Raw genomic sequence first — 18,699 nt, forward strand, 5'->3', positions numbered from 1 at the left:
CTGTAACAGTGCTCACCAGGACAAACAGAGAGGGTCGATCCTGATAGTGGAAGCACAGACAGCAATAAAGCCTTTAGTCCTATACACTTTAGCTTAGTATGCCGCCCCGAACTACATAACTGATCTGGTACCCAGATGCTACCCTGCCCGAGCCCACCGCTCCTCACAGGGCCTCCTGCTCTCTAGCTCCCTGGTCTCCTCCTCCCACGCCCGATTGCAGGACTTCTCTAGGACCTCCCTCATCCTCTGGAACTCCCTACCCCAATCCATCAGACTGTCACCTACCCTCCTCACCTTCAGGCGCACCCTGAAAACCCTCCTCTTCAGGGAAGCCTACCCCAACCTCACCTAACACCCGACCTCACCTAACAATTAACCTCCTCCACTCCACCCACCACTCCATCCCCCACAGCCATCTCCTCCTGTGCCACCTTCCCCTCCCTCCTAGATTGTAAGCTTGAAAGAGCAGGGCCCTCGAACCCCTCGTGTAGTGTATTGTTACTGTCTTGTCTCATGTTCTGTCCCCCTTGCTACTGTACAGCGCTGAGCATACCCTTTGGCGCTATATAAATACTGTATAATAATAATAATAATAATAGTATCTCAAATCATCTCACAACAATCCAAGTCTTTTGTTCTATTAGCAGCTTTAATGTTTCTCAGCAACCTTAAGGCTGCATTCACACTAGCTTTGTGTGCAGGCGGCAGAGAGGCGTTTGGGAGGCGTTTTACCGCTTCCCAAACGCCTCTGACAATTCTGCACATTGCAGCACATGGTGCTGTTCTAACGGAAGCGTTAGCGTCGTGGCAAAACGGACACCTCTGGTCCAGTCAGGAGGCGTTGAAGCCTCCTATTTTAGTCTATGGTGCCGCTCCGCAAACGCCCGGCCGGCGTTTGCAGCGCGGTTGTGATGCGGTGGCGCGGCGTTTGCGGAGCAGTAACACCATTTAAACTTCATTATAGGCATTTGCGGAGCATGTGCATGTGCAACGCGCATGCGGCATTTGTGGAGCGTTAAAAAATTCTCCGCAAACGCCGGACCAACGCTATAGGGGCGTTTGGCAAGCGTTGGTAAAACAGTCAAGTGTGAACGAGCCCTTAGTGTCATCTTTTTTAAAATTGTTCTCCTACTTTTTAGCTTTTTATACTAACCTCCTCCATTTTAATTCAGTGATACTGTCCAGAAATATACTCTATATGCATCAGTCAAGTGAACATTTTTATTCCACTTTCACCAAAGTAAATATTTGCTTCAGTTCATATTTACTGCTCTAGTCCATCATATTAACAGGGATTAGAACACCTGTTAGCTTTTTACTTATGTCTGTGCCTATTAGGGAGGTTTAAGTGGTTGTAAACCTCTGAAATGAATGTGTACTTGCCTCAATCCAAAGCATGAGTGTTGTCTGCTCTCTCCTTCCTCTGCTATCTTCAAGAGTCATTTCTGATAATTATGATAGTTATTCTCAACATCAGGCAATCCCAGGACAAAGCCATGCCACCCCCTAGTTTCCATTAGAGACTGTGTGGAGAGTGGGTGTCCATTTCCTCCACTTAGGTGTCAGATTACACTCAGCTCTCTGTTCTGAGCTGTGTAGTGTGTAATATCAGATCCCTATCCCCTGCCTTCTGGAAGTTTAGAAATAATATTTGATGTGTGACCTTTAAAGAGCTGTAGAGAAGAGAGGGCTGCTGATAAACAGGTACAGTTTATCTCCTCAGGCTAATATTTTCAAAGGGTATATGTAAGGGTTTACAACCACTTTAACCTTTTCTGTTTGTCATGTTTACTAGCATCAGAGAATGAAAGTGAGAGAAACTCCCAAATTTTGGATTTTCATCAGAACAGGAAAAATCTTCCAACAGGGACACTTGTTCTATTGACCTTTGTGACAACTAGGGGTTCTCTTGCTTTGGAGGGATTTCCTCTAACTTCTTAAATTGGGACAGGATGTGAAGTGAAATCTCCCCAATAGGACACAGATAGCAAAAAAAAAAAAGAACAACTGAAAGGGGTTATAACCCTAACTTACCCTATCCAAAATGAAAAACAACGTTTTGCCATTTGTTCAATTTTAATGAACTGTTATGTATTTAGCACAATGTGTAACTCAGTATACTAATGTTAAATGTGTTTTTATTTGAACCACCTCAATCTTGTTTTTAACCATTGAAGCACCCAAGATGTTATTTTAAATGTATACTTTCAGTTGTGTTATATAATAGTGTGGTTTACTTAAGAATTTACTTTGTCTTTTTTTGATCCTGCATTTATTTAACTTTCATAATTTATATTGTTGCATCCTGAAACACATTGGCTGTTACTGCATGAGATTTATAATAAAGCAATTTTCTGGCTTTACAAATATTTGTCTGTTGCTTTCCTCCATGCCTCAGCAATTAAATCCTGATAGGGATTCTAACCCCTCAACACTCTCTCCAAAACTACGCAAAAGTTTTCATTTAGATTCACTTTAAGTTATTGTAACAAGTCTTTTTTAAAGATAAGCTTGATATATTAGTTTAGAATCTTCTGTTTGAGGTAATGGTAGGCATGCGACCAAACGTAATTAAAAGTTAAGCCATGATTACGTTTATTACTACTTACTGTATATAATAAGTGAGGTCAAAGATAACTGGGGGAGGGAGAGATTTAGTTATTTATTTATTTCAGGTACTTATATAGTGCCGCCAATTTACACAGTGCTTTACATATATATTGCACATTCACATCAGCCCCTAACCCTCAAGGGGTGTGCAGTCTAAGGTCCCTAACTCCCATTCATACATACACGGGCCAATTTAGACAGGAGCCAGTTCACCTACCAGCATGTCTTTGGAGCGTGGGAGGAAACCCAGGCACAGGGAGAACATGCAAACTCCAGGCAGGTGGTGCCATGGTTGGGATTTGAACCGACGACCCTAGTACTGCCAGGCAGAAGTGCTAACCATTTAGCCACTGTGCTGCCCAAGTTATTTTCACTGTCGCCTATTATTCTTCCAAACACAAATGCAAGTTTAAGGTGACTAAAACAAAAATCTCTAGATATAATTTATATGATGTTAATACATGCTTAGGTAGAGATTGCTTTTTATTTTTTTTTGTAACCTAGACCCTGTGTAGACAGAACAGGTATAGTTATAACATATAATACTACATATACACATCATGCATGTAGTACATGAAAATTTCTAAGGACTGATCATTTGCTTTTGGATAATGATTATTTAAAATTTCTCCAGTATTCTCTAGTTTTAATAAAGAAATTAATTAAATACATTTGAAACATCTTAAATGCTAGAACAGGAATTAATCCTTACTAAAAATTGTACCACACTACTATGGTGATTTTATGCAGCCTAGGCATAAGCACTTTTTTACAGTCCTAGAACAGAGAATTTTCAAAGAATTCAAAATTAAAAAGAATTTACAAAAGAATTAATGTGCCATGAAATATGCACACATATATGCTGTAGAGCCTACAACATAAATGCAGCAAGTGTTTTTTAACCAATACACACTATTATTTAAGTTGACATGCAGAAAAAATGCTGACTAAAGTCATACTTAATATATGTTATTATATTAATTATTATTATAATCCTGGCTAACATTTTCCTGGCATGGACCACAGAAATAATTTTGGTACCATTGTTAATGACAACCTAAAATTAAAAAAAGAAAACTTGATCTTTACATATGAATGCCACAGGAGCCAATTACAACTCATACATTCTCTCTATGTGCCTTTTATGTGAATACCATATAAATAACCTTTTAAGCATTAACATTTCTGTGGAAACTGTACAGTTTATTTAATAAGGAATCACAAAATGCTAGAAAAACAACACTGCCAAAAGCATCATTAACCTTTTAGAGCAGTTGGATCAATAAAAAGATAATTTCTGATTGGTCACATAAGGTTTCAGCACCTTGCATACTGCTCTTTGTCTTATAGAATTAACAATAATATACTATATTATAGAATGAATTGAATGATAATAAATAATATATAAGTTAACAGAATTTAGTATTAAGTCCTTTTACTCACCCCTATAGTTTTCCACCTGCTACAAGAGGCACACAACCTGTATTTCTACATACATGTGACTATTCAGGCAGCATTATGGTTTTCCTGCAGCTCTGGGGAAGCTGTTGTACCAAACAACTGTTCCCAGCGTTATAATACCGTTACCGTCTCTCCAGCCCACTGGAAATTGCAAAACACTTCTCTGAACATCAAGCATACATGACAGAGCAGGAAGAAGGGATATATTAAACTCCTACAACACACTAACAATACTTGAACCCCCCCATTTTGCAATGCACACATAAATACATACAAATAATGATAATGTAATTTATGTTATTGACATATTGATACTTAGATTAACAGTATCCTAATAGCCACATATGTTTGTTATCAATCCTCTTCTATGCTCTGCCATATACAGTACACATATTATCTACCAAGAGATCCTTTTGGAAGAAAAGCTTTAAATTGTATAATTTTGAAAAACAATTTGAATAGCAGCAATTTATCATTTACGGGATATATCTGATGTGAAGTATAGGAAAAAACAGGGATGTGTAATAAACAGCTTTTGTTCTTGTCCATTTTACATTCATGCTACATATCACTGTCAGCACTTAATTTGATCATTTCAGATAAAATGGCATTACCTGCAAACAGAATAATATTTAGGAAAGGTACAGGAAAAGTTTGGCTGCGTGTTTCCAACAGCACTTCTATAAAATACTGCGTAACATAATAATTAAAACATTCAGTAGCATCACACTGTCAGGTGTGATAATGGAATCTCTATTTGCTATTCTGTATAAAATGCAATTTTTAGTTTTCTAGACATGACCAAAATACATACACAGTGGAGAATAAATGCCATTCAGGTATGAAAGTGGATGAGAGCCTCAAAAGGTGAAGTTTTGCTATCCTACATTATTATTATTATTATTATACGGGATGTATATAGCATCAACAGTTTGCGCAGCACTTTACAAAATGAAGGTAGACATTACAGTTACAATACAATTTGGTACAAGAGGAAACCGAAGGCTATGCTCGTTACAGCTTACAATATCGGGAGCAATCCAAGATTATTAATTGTGACAAGGGATGAGCGAATCTGACCAGGTTCAGTTTGAGCTTGGTTCTATGAACCCAGCAAAAATTGACAGACCCTGGATTCAACACCAAACCTTAATGAAGTCTATTAAGGGCAAACTAGCTATTTTAGACATTTTCAGAGCTAATAGGCAAGCTATTATTGAAAAATGGGCATTGGTAGCTGGGCACTGCCATAAAAGACTAATGTAAAAAAATGCTGTTCAGTTGGGATGTGGCTTAAAGGGAAACATTGAAAATGCACACATCCTTTAAATAACATGTTTTGGGGTGCCTTCAAGCTACCAAAAACAAATTCCCTTTTTTTTAATCTATAAATTCCACAGGATATTTAACAAGGTACAAGTGTCCTTCTGGCAACATTATTAGAGTGGAACTGCACTGGACATGAGCACCACAAACCAAAAATGCTATTTAATTCATTTTTAATATTCAAAGCAACCTCACCCACCTATCCATGTGTACATGCTTTATTTTGCTGAGAAATCATTTTGAAAAACACCCCCTGGCATTTCTGGTAGTGTCCATCTTGAGTAAGGGCAGATGATTCATGTATCATATACTTCCTGGAATCCATCTGCTATTAGGCATTGGTTGAGCTGAGAACTCTCCCTCACTTCCTAAAGACTGCTAGGATGTATGACATAATTTGCCTAGGCATGGAAACCAGGAAGTAACTAAAGAAATGTAAAAGAAAGTTTAAAACAAGTAAATATTATATATGTTCCTATCTATTTACTAATCCTAGCAGCATAAGGATTAAAAATAGTCAGTGTTGATTGAGAGAGTGAAGTTCCGCTGTAAGTATCGTAATAAAATCTAATGTAAATAAAGTCAGTGTACCAGCTAGCGGAATTTGTGAAGTCAGCACATGCTTGATATTGCTTGTTAGTCCATTGGTTTGGGTGGACCCTTTGTGCTTTTACTTTCAACATTGGCTCCTACCAAAAAGCCATTTCTTAACAACGGTAATCCAATGTCAGTGCTTCAAATTCCACCATAGATAGAAGTCACTACTCCCTTTATTTTCTGCTGTGAATGCCACCTTTCATGAAGCAGTTCTACAAGACTATATGCAGATTCAGCAAAAGACTAGGTCTGCCCCAAATCAATTAAAATGAAAGAAGTCCACTTCCCTACAAGTTATGTCACTGCCATTCTCCTGTCCAACTTTCCTTAGAAGTCACCTACATTTGCTTAGTGACTAGATGATCAATATGTTAGGTGGGTGCTACTTGGTGAGGCGGCAGTAAAAACACAGAGACCCGGATAACAGCAAATGATGTATTGAAGCACTTGCAAAACAGTACAACAACCCTCTGGGGAGCACACCCAACCGAGGAACTCACAACAGTCAGAGTGGAGAGTTAGCGGTGAATAGGCCTGAGTTGGAGACAGCACCTGTCATGGAAAGTGGAGTGCAGCTTGGCTGGTCCAACCCAAAGGGAGATTGCTCTGGTGTAGATGTAGGCCCTAAGCTTTCGCTCTTCCTCAGGAACCTCTCCCTGTTGCTAATGCTGTCCCTGATAGACGGATATGCTGTCCCTACACTAGCAAACTCTCATTTGTGCTCTAAAACCTGGGGGCATGGACTTAAAAAGACTTCTCTTGGCGCAGGATGGCTGCCATGGTTACCTAGATGCAGCATAACAAACCAGAATGCTACCCCAGGAAATCAGAGAAACCCAGTTTCTCCTAACTTCCTCCTCCAGCTGCAGTGCTGCTCCAGACCTGCAGTGGAGAATGTAGGCTACAAATGTGTATTAGTAACATAAAAACAGTAAGAACAGTATTATTGATTTATTACAGGTACGTATGTAGTGCTGTCAATTTACACAGCGCTTTAGATGCATATATATAGTGTATATTCACATCAGTCCCTGCCCTCAAGGGGTATACAATCTAAAGTCCCTAACTTACATTCATACATACACATATTAGGGCCAATTTAGACAGGATCCAATTAACCTACCAGCATGTCTTTGGAGTGTTGGAGGAAACTGGAGTACCTGGAGGAAACCCACGCACGCACAGGGAGAACATACAAACTCCAGGCAGGTGGTGGGATTTGAACCAATGACTCTAGCACTGCCAGGAAATGCTAACCATTTAGCTACTGTGCTGCCCATCTATATGTTGGTACTTACATAAACCTATGCATGGGTAAAGCCATATATCCCAGTGCACATAGGGGGTTATTTACTAAAACCGAAGAGTGCAAAATCTAGTGAAACTTTGCTTAATAGGCAGGTGGTGCTGTGGTCGGGATTTGAACCAATGACTCTAGCAATGCCAGGAAATGCTAACCATTTAGCCACTGTGCTGCCCATCTATATGTTGGTACTTGCATAAACCTATGCATGGGTAAAGCCATATACCCCAGTGCACATAGGGGGTTATTTACTAAAACCGAAGAGTGCAAAATCTAGTGATACTTTGCTTAGTAACCAATCAGCTTCCAGGTTTTATTGACAAAGCTTAATTGAACAAGCTGAAATTAGAAGCGGATTAGCTACCATGCACAGGTGCACCATATTCTGAGTGCACCAGTTTTAGTAAATCTCCCCCATACAATCTGTGTCCAGGGTTGCATACCAATATAGTGCTTATACTGTGGGTCTGAAAATATTGTTGTTAATATTAATATAAAAAATACAATAATAACCCCAAATGTGTATTACTATTAAAGAAAGACCCAAGGAAGGTCAATTAAGAGGTAACACAAATGGAAATCATTGAAATTATTTATCTTAATTATTCATACAACAATTTCATAAAACATTTTCATACAGTAGGGCTAAGGCTTAAAATTGAAGCAGAGAAAACTGGATGAAAGTTGAGGAAGGAACCCAATATCATTCCTTATTTCATTAGAAGTATCCTGATATGCATTAAACTTAATTAACAGGTTTTGTGATCAGGGGATCGTCACTCAAACGATGTAGAGCTGTTACACAGAGTTAAAGTGTTACTAAACCCAGGACCCTGCATTCACTATTCTCCCACAGACACAGAACATGGAAATGGAAACATTTTAGTAAATAATTGCTACATACCTTTTCTCATCAGCAGTATATAGCAGTCCTGTGACTTCTATCAGTGTCCAGCTGAGAACTGATTAAGCTTATAGGAGGAGTTTTCATTCTGCTCTGACTGTCCTATGAGGCTGCATAACCCCTGGCCCTCTGTCTGGACAGGGCAGATTGGCCCTGTGCTGATCACATGCACCCTCCCATTGAAAAAAAAACTCTCTAGCAATACACAGTAAACTGAGCATGTGCAGAGTCATTCCTAGAGCTCTGTATTACTAGCAGATGGATTAGGGACAGTAGAAGAAGGGGAGGCTCAGAGAAGACAGGATCAAACAGCCTATTTACACAATGTGGAGGAATAGACCCTTAGGTTCCAAAATGAATATAACCAGCATGCTTCACTGCATATGCAGACTGATTTTACTGTTGTGGGTTTAGTAACACTTTAAAGCCAGACAGGCGCTATATTTGAGGGCTTGTTGGCCCAATTTTACTCAAATCAAAAGACAGTTCAAACAAAAATAGTTGCCCATGCAGGGGTTGTCAGTGTTTCATGAATTCTTCAAAAATCATTCAGATCTTTGCTAACAAAACTTTATCAACTCTGGGTCCGATCTGTCCAGAATCACTGCGCAAAGTCTCCTTTAACTTGCAAGCAAAGGCTTCTGCCTTGAGATACCCTCTTTTATAGAACCCAGGTTCTGTGCCCCTCTCACAGCTTAGTGGGCTCTCTTCCTTGCAGCTCCATGCTGGAAAAGGCCCATTCCTTGACCTCCCAACAGGACCCTACCTGGTTCCTACTAGACTTTCTGTCTCCTAAGTTGGGCACACCTGTCTCCTGGCTGGAGCCCAGAGCTACTGACATGTCCTTGCTTACAACGGCTGTGCACACCTGCACACAAACACACAACCTGCAGGTCTCCAGTAAGATCTGGACATAGGGGTTGGACATTTCTTCCCTTACAAAACCCTTAGGAGTCTTCGAGCTCCGGACCTTTATCTAGGAATTACAAAACCCAGAGAAAACTGAAAAGCCAGTCTTTTCCACTCAGAACTGACATTCTGAACATTCTAATTTCAGGAATCCTGCGTGCCTTTTGCCTATACTCACACAGTGGCAGGGCCTGCAATTCACACAGCATAATATTTTATAGAAAAAAAAATCTTACATTTCTGGTTGTTTCTTTGGAGCAGGTTTACACTCAGGTCAGATTAAGGGACAGATTGGTGTACACACAAACAATATACCACTAAGGCTCTGAAATCTGTAATACTTCATTAGGACAGACAATATGCAGATCACATTTACAACTGATGTTCCAGATCTGCCAGGACAGAACACACAGGGTTAGGTATGGTAAATAGGGATGAGCCAATGGCTCGGTTCCAATCTAGGTTCAGACTGAACTTTGACTGTTGAGACATTTGGACAAACACCTAAACTTTTGCACATTTGGACCCCTTAAATACAGTATATGAAACTGATTCTATAAATGACAATTTCCCACTGTCAATGGTTCCTAAGGAAACTGCTGGTGCTGGCACTTGCTGCATGCCTAGCAACATGTCAGTGATGTTAGTACTGTCCCCACCTCTTTCCTTGTATAGCTAATGATAGCTTGGCTGTCCTTTAGCCAACAATACCATCAAGAATGGTCATGCGCGCCAAGCCCACCAAGTTTTTAATTGCAGCCAGTTGGTGGATGATGGGCATCATGATTGATGATAAATTTATAATGAGGGACTTTTTGGGGATTTTTTTTTAATAAAGGATCATACAAAGGTACCATGTTCACCTTACTCATTTGTGCAAGGGAGGAGTGATATCTGGGGGCCCCCTTTTTTTAAAGGAGGTTTCCAGATTTCAATAAGTCCTCCACACACAGACCCCCACAAACACTGGACCAGGGCTGTGGGAAAGGGGCCCTTGTCTTCCTCAGCATGGTGACAAGGTGCTTGCCAGAGCGGACCCCCAAGTTGAAGGCCTGGTTCAGGAGGGGGTGCATGCTCAGACAAACTGCATTTTTTTTGTGCTTGAGGATCCCCCTTATTATCCAAACCAGACCCAAGGAATCCGGTAAGGATTTCCTGGAGGATACTTCACACTTTTTTTTTTCATGGGGCACCTCCTTAAAATCCATACCAGACTCAAAAAGGACTCTTCAAATTTGGTTTTCCATTCTTGCTGAAGGATGTGCAACAGCAAAAGTGGTATTTACAAAGAAAAAAGGGACAGTCAAAATTGCCAGTAAATTACATTTCAATACACATTGCTGGTAAAAAAAAAAGCAGCACACAGAGCCCTCCAAACAAAAGGTTCCTCAAATATTTTGGGGGACTTTTGAAGGGGACTGCTTTTTTTTTTAATAGAAGCCAGAAAGAAAATGTAATATACATAACTGTATCTCTTTGTAAACTGGTACATGTTCCCCAGGGCAGCGCCCACCCCTCCCTTGCTATTTCTTGACAACCCCTTGATTTGACAGATTTGGCTCCCATTGATTTCAAGAGTTTGAGTTCGGCCTTTGAATATCTTTGAAGTTCATTGAACCCTGCTCAAACAGAACCCAGGGCAGTTTGGCTTGTCCCTAGTGGTAAACATAATTCTCCAGCCCCCTCCTTCATGTTACATACATTACAACAGCTGTAAAAGTGGAAATACATTTTAACCACTTTTCGACTGCAGATAGCTGAATGACGGCTACACTGCAGCCAGCCAGTTCTGCCAGAACGCGCCCACCTGTGCACTCGGTGATCTCCATGATCGCTGTGTCCTACGGACACAGCTGATCCCATGATGTGGTAAAAGGTCAATCACAGCGGCCTTTTGCCACGTGATCAGTCGTGTCCAATGACACAACAGATCACCGGTAAATGCAGTAGCCGGTTATCGGCTGCACTTTCCTCTCGCTGTCACAACATGAGGAAAGTACTGCCGATAAATGGCAATTGTCAGAGGAGGAATCAGCACCAATCATCAGGGCACTGATGATCAGTACCCTGATGATCAGTGCCCAGCAGTGCCACCCACCAGTGTTGCCCATCTGTGCCTAGCAGTGCCACCCATCAGTGCTGCCCAGCAGTGCCACCAGTCAGTGCCCAGCAGTGCCGTAAGTCAGTGCCGTCAGTCAGTGGCACGCCGCCTATCAGTGCACATCATTGTTGCATATCAGTGCCGCCTATCAGTGCTGCCTATCAGTGCCCACCAGTGCCACCTATCAGTGCCCACCAGTGCCGCCTATCAGTGCCCACCATTGTTGCATATCAGTACCACCTCATCAGTGCCGCCCATCAGTGCCCCTCAGTGCTGCCATCAGTGCCATTCAGTGCTGCCTATCAGTGCCATTCAGTGCTGTTTGCAAATAATAGAAACAAAGAAAATTATCTTTCTTTCCAAACTTTTTGCTCTTTTTTTATTTATAGTGCAAAAAATAAAACACCTGAAAGCTGAAAATTGGCCTGGGCAGTAAGGGGGTATAAGTGGTTAATCTTATGATCTTGGGTTGAATTCCTTGAATTCCAAAAGGGTTAATTTCATCAGCTTCAATGTGTGTTTACTTTACAGTGTGTTTACAATTCCCTTGTTTACTTTGCATATTAGCCTTTGTTTCTACATAACCACAGAATGAAGTAACAGATACTGTATTGCATTGTGCTTACAGCATGGACACCTTGTCTTTTTTTGGTAAACAACATCTTCATACCTTTAAACTTTCTGAAATAAGATACAGGGATACCTTTTAGCACAATATCTGACAGATAACCCAAACAAACTGCTCATTCACATTGTATGTACCAAAAAACCCAGGTGAATGAGCCCTTCATTTTTTTAAATTATTTTTTATTTTTTTTTTATCCTTCACAACACTGTTGGGGGGGGGGGGTTTGAGAAATATCAGGGGTCTAAAATTCCTGATGTCTCACTTTTGAGACAGAGAAATAGATTGAGACCTAGATTCCCAATTCTTTCCCTGCGGCCTTAGCTGCACTGCAGATGAATGAAAAATGATTTATACATGTTAAAGTGTGGCTAATAAAATGATATAGCTGATCAGTTGGAGTAAGGTTTTAATATACAGAAACTAAGAACTGCCATATGAAATATGCCATTTTTTTCATTATTGATTGTGCATTTGTGGATATTTTAATTGATTCTAATAACAACTATTACTTTTTATAAAAACTGTCATGTGTGGTACCATGAAAGCCTATTGTTTAAATGAACTTTTCAGGGATATTGGCCGGGAACATGCTATTAAGTTGTCCTATCTAGGGGTGTGGCCTAGTGCTGCAGGTGAATGGATACTTTTCTCAGCAGCTCTGGGCTCTCCTCCGACAATCCTGCTCCATCCTGATCACCTGTGCCTTCAAATCGCTGCACACACTCCTGTCTCCGTGGAGAAGTGCATGACATCCTTTGTGAGTGGTTTGGTGGATGGGCAGGCACAGAAAACAGCCTCTGGCCAAGATGAGCATCACTACCTGCTGCTGCCAAGATGGCTGCTGCTCCACCGTACCTTGTTCTCTCCCGACCTCCACTCTGGAGATTTTCAGGGAAGTGCCAGAGGCTTCGCCCCCACCCTCAGGGCCAAGTATCAGCATATGAAGCAGGAGCTAAGGGAGAAAGAATATATGTATACTCCATGCTGTTCCCTTCTACACTGAGAGTTGTCCATCAATGACAGGTGCACTTCTTGGAAACCCTTGAAAATGTTCTATCTTGGTTTGAATCTCTGCCATGGCCTGCTTAGCCATCTGCATAATCTCCTGCGACCTGATCTATTTTTTCCAAGATCTATGGATTCTTCCTGTCTGTTGCCTTATTTTTACTGGGTCTGGTAATCTTTTTGTTTCCCTCTTAGGAGTAATTCAGCCTCTTATGTTGGACTGCTACAGGGCCTAACCTTCAGATCACTGTTTGATTATTTGTGCTTAATTTTGGCTGTTTAGGTCATGTTCCTCGCACATGTCCTTTATTTAGGGATAAAGCCTGCTCTGTGTTCCTGGATTGGGGCAGGGGTAATTGTATTTTCTTTACTGGATTTGTGTATCTCACATTTATTTGGTTTGTTTGGTGTGCTTGTGGCGTGTCTGTGTGTGATTCAAATCAATAAATAAATAAATAGTGCAGCGCTCAATACTAAAACAAACATACATATAAATAAATAAATATTCAAATCAATATATATCATATAAACGTGCAACAGTGCAAATAAAGTGTAACAAGTGTATTCCACCGGGAATAATCAAAGTGACCAAGTGATCAATTTTACTCAATAAAGTGCAATCCGTGTATTCATGGTGAGTTTTTGAAGTTGTAATAATTTTTGTCAGAATTTTTTGGGAAATGAGTAAGATAATTTTTTTTTTGTTTACATACTATCACCAGAGCATTACAGTGTCATCATATGACTGGTGTGGTGGTGATCAGGGATACTGACTGGTGACAGCATGTAAAAAAAAACGATAATAGTTTTTAAAAAAAATTTTAAAACTTTTTTAAGAAAATTTTTTTTTACTTTGACCAAAGCAGTGCAGTGTTACGATAGTGACACTATACTACTGGGGAGGTGGTTGGCCACAGCTATCACATAGTACAGATATACCATGATTGGAACTGTCTGTACCATATCATCACTGTGACTAATTACAGAGATCGCAGTAGTACACAATGAATGGTTATTGAATGAAAGGCATTAATTGTGTACATCTGACATGTGATTGCTGTGATTGGTCACAGCGATCACATGGTGTCAGGGCTGGCACGGTACAACAAGCTGTCATTAGCTGTGTGGACACAGCGGGTGACAGATAGCGCTTCTACGGGGCCCCTATATTGCGCACGAGGTGTGCGACTGGGAGGATGTCATATTATGTCCACCCAGTGTAACAGTGCTCCCGCTTAGCCGTCATTTAACTATAGGCCGGATGGGAGGTGGTTAAGCCTCCTGTGGAAACAGCTAACAATTTATCTATCATATATAGTTAGGGAAGTTAACAATGTTGAAGGACCCTAAAAGAAAAGAAGTTTTTACAGCTGTCAGATGCACAACAAAGTAGAGAAGCAGAATATTATATATGACAGGACTGGTAAAGGGTCAATAAAGATTTGAGCTTTATCCTATCTGGTATAGATGTTAATTGGGGACTCCACAATTAAAAAAAAACAGTTTGGAATTTTCCTAAAAATACATGCAAGAACCTTATCCTTCATGAGGGTCTGGTATTTATGTCAAGGGGGACCTCATTTTTGTCCAATTGGTCAATGATCTCACTTAGGGAACCCCGTCCCTTTGCTTATACTGAGTTTTCATCTGCTGAAGCTGTCATTTGCAGGCTAGCTGTCATCGGCAGACAATCGGTGATTGGCAGGTGTTTTTCTTATAGTAGGTTGGCAGGTATCATGGGACATGTTTTTGTTTTTTAATTAAAAGACTTTTTAAAACTGTATGTCTTTATTTCCGTTTCACTTTTTATTGTGAATGAGTAGGAATACTAAGTATCCTTTATTCATTCAACTGGGGGTGGGGCGATATCTGGGTGCCCCCTTAGGCCCCATTCACACTAGGGCATTTTGAATCAGGAACTCCTTTTCAGTGACATGTGTCGCGCAATGTGGTTTGCCGCAATTGCAGTGCATTTTATTATGCGACAACCGCGACAGAACCGCACTGTGTTTACAAGTGCAATTAAAATGAATGGCACCTAAACACAAGCTTCCACGATTTGTCATTTTAGCAGAGAATTTTGCAATTGTGGGCAAAATTGTTGTGATTCTGCCCGCGATTCAAAAATCCCTAGTGTGAATAGGGCCTTATTGTTACAGTTGGCTTCCAGATTCCAATAAGCCCCCCTTCCTGCAGGAGGTAGTGCTACATATAAAACTGGTTATCAATTCATAACCTGTAAATGTATACAAAAATGTTTTATTTGTAGCGTACAAGTTTTAGTGTGCAAAATACCAATACACTATATTTTTATTCGACACGTTATTATTATTATAATCAGACAAGAAACTCCATTGATGTTGATTAGTATCTAACTTTTGTTTATCCATTAGACATTGTTCTCTAGGTATTTCTAGGACATCCCTCTCTACCTGACTTAAAACATCCAGGGAATATCCCTTTTGTTGGAACCTATTGGAAATAATTTTAACCTGTGAAATATAATCACATTCATCTGAACAATTCCTCCTAATTCTCATATATTGACCCCTAAGTATATTTTTTAACCAAGTAGGATGGTGTCCACTTCTAATCGAAAGATAACTATTTCTATCAGTAGGTTTAAAATAAACTTTTGTGGCAAACCCGTTATCCCTTCTCATAATAGTGACATTCAAAAAATGAATGGATTCAGAGCTGAATTGATATTCTAATTTTATATGATTCTTATTATTATTTAAATGTGACATGAATTGATGTAATTCCACATCCGATCCTCTCCAGATGAACAACAGGTCATCTATAAATCTTTCATAGAAGATCAATTCAGGACTGCAATTATAAAAAACAAAGCTGTCTTCCCATTCTTCCATAAATATTCGCCAAGGTGGGCGTGAATTTGGCTCCCATAGCCACGCCACTCAGCTGTTCATAATAGGTGTTGTCTGTTTGGATATTTATTTATTTACAGTCACGTGGTGATTTATTTTGAAAAAATTCAACCCACACAGTAATTTTAAAGAGGACTTTTATTGATGGACTTTTTGTTTAAGGATTTGTTTTCCATTTTATTATATATGCATGTATATTTTGGCATTTCAAAATATCATTTATTGGTTAAAATTTTTTGGTCACAGGAGAAAGTAGCGGCTATATATGGTTTTATTTATTCGCTTATTAATTTACCATTTTTTTCACCTATAAATTTACCATTTTGAGCGCGGTTTATATTCAGTGAAGTGGATTGTATATACATACTTATTATATGTATATATCTTCCACTTGGGGATATACTGTGTGTTATAAATATTTATATAGTGCCAACAGTTTGCTCAGCGCTTTACAATATAAAGGGAGACAATACAGCAATGATACAGTTCAATACAAGAGGACAAGGAGGCCCTGCTCCTTGGAGCTTACAATTTAATAGGGAGGGTATTTTTGTACAAGAGGTAATAACTATGGAGGATGGACTGATGGAAGAAATAGAATATTTGTTTATTAGTTGAAGGCAGGATAGGCTTCCCTGATAAGATAGGTTTTCAGGGATCGCCTAAACGTGGGCAGAGTGGGTGCTAGTCTGACAGATTGGGGTAGAGAGTTCCATGGGATGAGGGAGGCTCTGGAGAAGTCCTGGAGATGAACATGAGAGGAGGGGACAAGGGAGCTTGAGAGGAGCGGGGAGGACGGTTTGGGTGATATTTAGAGACAAGATTGGTGATGTAATTTGGGGCACAGTTAGAAGTGGCTTTATATGTTATTGTTAATGTTTTGAATTGTATTCGTTTGGCAATGGGAAGCCAGTGGAGAAATTGGCAGAGAGGGATGGCATATATGGAATGGTTGGTAAGGTGGATGAGTCTGGCAGCAGTATTCATGACAGACTGTAGAGGGCCAATGAGAAGGGAGTTACAATAGTTAAGGCAAGAGATAACAAGGGAGTGAATAAGTTGCTTGGTGGTTAAAAAGGGGCGCACATTGGAGATGTTACAGTGGATAAAAAAGATAATACTTTATTCAATGTTCACTTACATACGGAAAACCTGTAAACAGCTCTAGTGGTCGGAGTGGTGTGCAAAAACAGCTCTCTCCTGTCTGGATAAACTGATAGCAGCTGCAAGGCATAGGTGGGGACCCGCTCAAGGATGGATATCATTGGCGTCTCTCCCCTCACTCCAGCCAACTGTTACAGGTAGTTGTGGAAAACAGGTCTTCATACACTGTTGTTTTGAGTGATGATATTGCTTGTTATTGTTACAAGTCTGTTTTTTATTGTTTTAAATAATGGGTGCTATGTAACTTTGTTGCGCTTATAGCACCTGGTTGGTTAGGGAAAGGAACCCAAAGTGGGTCATTGATAACCTGGGTTTAAAGGAAGTGGGTTGAATGATGCTAGCCATCAGACGGAGGACATCTAGCAGCATGAGAAAGTACTGCCAGGAACATATTTGGAGTATGCAGTAAAGCCTGTTTTTGCTAGTTTATCTTTTAATCAGTTATTTATTTTTATCTTATTTTTGGCTGGAGTCCTGATTTAAAGGTCTAAGACTATGAAAAACATACAATATGTCCCAATACAAGAAAAGTGGGAGGCTAGCAGCAGTGTACATGAAAAAAGAGTTTATTCTAATGTGGCCTTGGTTCAATTTTTTGGATTGGTTGATTATAGAACAAACAGGGGACAAGGCACACAGCAATTTATTATAAACCTAACTCAGGCAACCTTTTTCCCATTTACTGAGAAATATATATTATAGTAAGTATTAGTGATCAGCGATGTGATTTCAGCGAGATTAACTTCATTATGAAACTACGGATTATAGTCAAATTTCACCAAAGCATAAACTCTTAAAATTGCTTGGGAAAAAAAAATCTATTCTTTTTATTCCTGTTTAGAATGCGAAAGTATGTAGGGCAGTTTAGATTTTCATTTAGATTCATCAATGATTCTCTGGGCAAATTGTTCAATTAATAATTAATAGATATTCTTGCCCAGGTGAGATTCAACCTGGGATTAGCACAGAGTGGTGCATAATTGTGAAGTGGAAGGAAAATGATAAATGGTTTTCAAAAATTTTTTCTTAAAAAATTAGTGTTTGATAAACTGCTGCACAAATGCACCCATCATTTATATATAGAATATATATTGTGTTGCTTAAAATGCAAACTTTTACATGTATGTGAGAAGTGTCAGAATTGGCTTGGACAGAAAGTGGTAAAGGCAAATTTCTGGTGAATATTGGGTGAATTTGGGGCAAATCTTGGATAAAATCAATGATAAATATACCTCTTAATGTTTTTTGTTTTTTTTTTCTTTTGTGTATTTTAATTTTTTTTCTGTGAAAAAAATAAAACAAAAATAATGAGTTTTTATCTACAGATGAACAGATCCAGGTTAATTTAAAAGAGCTTCCATAATCCTCAGGTCTTATTTGAAGCCGCTACCATTCCTAAAACGTATCAAAATCTGCTTTCATTTTCTTCTGAAATTTCATGAAAATCTCCCTGAAATTAAGGGAAATTTAATTAAGGGAAAATAATCTCTCTTAATTTTTCTTAATCAGTATTCAAGACTGAAATATTGGAAACAGCCAGCTGTTCTTTAAGTTAGTAAATGAGACCCTAACCAAAGAATCTAATGGGGCTTTAAAGGTACCAAACCATATACATCAACATCAATTATACAGAAAATATAAGGACAAATTATAAAAAAATGAACACCTTTTATTTGGGTTAAAAAACCACCAACAGGTCCTGTATTATGGACTTTATCAAGTTGGCTGTGATTTCTCTGATGTTTTATGTCACGTCATGTCACGTGACGCGATGCCGCTGGACGTCATCATCAAGCATTA

General features: G+C 39.5%; 1 protein-coding gene across 1 annotated transcript in view; it reads right to left on the bottom strand.

The window, feature by feature from the left end:
- CSF3R (colony stimulating factor 3 receptor) overlaps positions 1-4,155 on the bottom strand; it is a 65,210-nt gene extending 61,055 nt beyond the window's left edge. The window contains exon 1 of the mRNA XM_089679007.1: positions 4,054-4,155. The gene's annotated coding sequence lies outside the window, so the exon portion shown is untranslated. The remainder of the gene's footprint in view (positions 1-4,053) is intronic.
- Positions 4,156-18,699: the final 14,544 nt, after the last annotated feature.

Source organism: Staurois parvus, unplaced genomic scaffold (assembly GCF_062004578.1).
Source record: "Staurois parvus isolate SC_StPar_1 unplaced genomic scaffold, SC_StPar_1.0 ptg000214l, whole genome shotgun sequence".
Lineage (NCBI taxonomy): Eukaryota > Metazoa > Chordata > Amphibia > Anura > Ranidae > Staurois > Staurois parvus.